Source organism: Lacerta agilis, chromosome 9, assembly GCF_009819535.1.
Source record: "Lacerta agilis isolate rLacAgi1 chromosome 9, rLacAgi1.pri, whole genome shotgun sequence".
NCBI classification, from domain to species: domain Eukaryota; kingdom Metazoa; phylum Chordata; class Lepidosauria; order Squamata; family Lacertidae; genus Lacerta; species Lacerta agilis.
Window position 1 is genome coordinate 46,550,042 of NC_046320.1, and position 3,183 is coordinate 46,553,224.

Here is a 3,183-nt window from a genome sequence, read left to right on the forward strand (position 1 = left end):
TGAGCTTTCTGAATACTTGTGGTTTTATTTATTAAGCAATTCTTCCCCAGAATATCTCATTTTTCTAGAATTTGTTCCAGTTCTCCTATTCTATGGGTATGAGAGAAGAGCTATGTGGATTGCTGAAATTATTATTATTATTATTATTATTATTATTATTATTATTATTATTATTATTTGTTTCATTTCTATACTGCTTTATATTTTTAAGAAAAATCTCAAAGCAGTTTACAGCATATTAAAACATCAATAGAACACCAGTTAAACAACATGAAGAAAGTACAGTCAAAGCAACATAATTAACAGAAAACTAAAATATTATCTTAAAAGATTTCAAAATAAAACATTGCAAAGGAGGTCAACTGCAGAATACATATTTAACACAAAGTTAACCCAAAAAAGTAATAATCAAACTTTTTTTTTAAAAAAAGTTCCACCTCCAACCACTAGAAATCTTCATCACCAACCCTTCTGATGCCTATAATTTCACCAGACAATACCCTCAGACATTTTAGCTTATCTTCACACCTCTCATGGTTCCTTTTTTTAAAAAAGAGATTTTCAGGATACTTAATTCTCTGCCATATACCACATCCTTTTCTTTTGGTCCTTCAGTGAATTTGCAGTCTACACACAATGGCATACATAGGTTATTTCCCCTGCTCCAACCCTAGTTATGGCAATTAGCCGAGTGTGGATTCCGTAATGGCTGGCATTTGGGCTGCTTCCATCATGACAGAAACATGCTTCTGAGAGGCCAAAGTTCTTCTAAAAAGCATAAAAATCTTAAGTTTTTAAAGAACAGCTTGCACATTGAGATGACTCATGGGAAGACTCTCTCATGACCCAGGCCCACAGCCAGAATCTTGTGGGGCCTAAGGAGAAAGGGATTTCACTGCAGAACAGTCAGAGCATAAAACACACTCTCAGAACGAGAGGTTATGTACCTTGGCACTCAGTGCAATTGGCAACCCAAAACCTTTCCCAGGGGTGCTATGGATGGTGTCACAATCCAGGGGTTACTGAACTCTCATCATCCCTTCTGCCTTCCACTGCTATACTGCATCACTCAAATCCCCCCCCCCTGGTTCTCATTAGCTTGTGTGTTTGTGTGTGACAGACAGACAGAGACTGAGTGGACCCATTTGAACAGGGCCTTGTTGTTGTGTCGTGGGTTCTGGTAGCAATAAGTCCAGCAACACTTCTTAGTGAACAGCTCTTTATTATAAGGGATAAGACAAAACTGGGGAATAGGGGGTAGGGAAAGCTAGGATTGTAGAGTAGCTGGGAAGGGCTCCAATCTCGGAAGCTTACCTCTAGGGAATAACGATCTGGCCGTGTCCTCCGAGACTATGGAGAATCCGGATCCGGAATCCACCTCCATGTTACACGGCTTCCCTTCGATTAGGACCCGCACAGCTGGTTTCTTGGGCTGGAAATGGCACAGTTTTGCCCTCGATTTGCGTGAGGTAGTTGCAATCGTCGAGTTGGTGCGTCGCTGTGGATGTCCTCTGACCTCTTGGTTTCGCGGACCCCGACGTGCCACTCGACTTGCAGACCCTTGCTATGTGCCCCGTTTTTCCACAAGCATGACACGTTGCTTCTCGGAACCGGCACTTTCTTTTCTCATGTGATCTGCCGCAGCCAGGGCATACCCCCCGATGAACTTTATTTGCTGTGCTCTCCTGTCGCACCATCTCTATTCTCCGCACCGGGCTTTGGTTGGGGCTGACATCCTGGTCGTCCACGGTGTGGGTTGACTCTCCAGCTCTCTTTTCGGCTCGCTGGCCCGGGTTTTGCTCCTCTCTCTCTCAGCGCTTTCTGTCGCAATGGCCTCTCGGAGCGCTGTCGTGAGATCCATGTCTTGTTTTGCTGCAATCCGCCTGCGGCCCTTGCTGCTGCGAAGACCGCACACAAACCGATCCAGCAGGGCCTCTTCCAAGTTGGCGAACTTGCAGTATCTCGCCAGCTTCCTTAATTCGGTGAGAAAAACTGCTACCGTCTCTCCAGGTCGTTGTTGTCTCTTATGGAATTCGATGCGCCATGTCATCTTCGACGCTGTAGGATTAAGGTGCTTCGAGAGGTGTTCCGTAATACTCGCGAACGACGCCTCCCGCAGTGTTGTGGGGGCCAGAATTGCCCGAGCCAACTCAAAGGTCTCTGCCCCGCAGCAACTCAGGAACAACGCCTTCTTCTTTTCCTCGTCAGTGACCCCTTTTGCAGCCACGCTGAATTCAAAACGCTCGAGGTAAGCATCCCACGCCTCAGTTGCTCCGGGATGAAATGGTTCCATGAACCGTGACGCTACCATCTTAGTGGACTGATCTGTACTGTCAGTCACAGGGAGTCTTGTCGCCAGAATCAGGTCGCTAGGGTCGACAACCCTCAGACGGCCTAATTCAATCCCACCTTCGTCGCCAGTATGTTGTGTCGTGGGTTCTGGTAGCAATAAGTCCAGCAACACTTCTTAGTGAACAGCTCTTTATTATAAGGGATAAGACAAGACTGGGGAATAGGGGGTAGGGAAAGCTCTATTTATAGACACATTGGGACAGAGGGGAAAGATACATTTTAGCGGGAACCAATAATATTCAAACTTTCCGGCGGGACCCAATCAGGCTGTGGATTGTGATTGTACTCTGTAAATTGACCAATAACATTACTTTACCCGGCTGACAGAATATCTCACATATTACCATTTATTAAATCTGTTTATCACCCTATACCCATAGATCTCAGGGCAGTTCACAACATAAAATTACAGTAAAAACAAAAACAAAGATATTAAACTGGCCATTCATTTGGCAACTTTTGCCTTTCTTCTTTTTTAAAGGTAAAGCTAATGGGTTCAATGGCCCTTGTCATGTTGAGCACACAAGGTATCAGAAGGATAGAGATGAGTAAAGAAAAAGTAAAGGACCCCTGGATGGTTACTTTCAGTCAAAGGTGACTGGGGTTGCGGTGCTCATCTCACTTTCAGGCTGAGGGAGCCGGTGTTTGTCCACAGACAGCTTTGCAGCTCATGTGGCCAGCATGACTAAACCGCTTCTGGCTCAAAGGGACTCTGTGACGGAAACCAAGCACATGGAAATGCCATTTACCTTCCTGCTGCAGCAGTACCTATTTATCTACTTGCACTGGTGTGCTTTCGAACTGCTAGGATGGCAGGAGCTGGGACAGAGC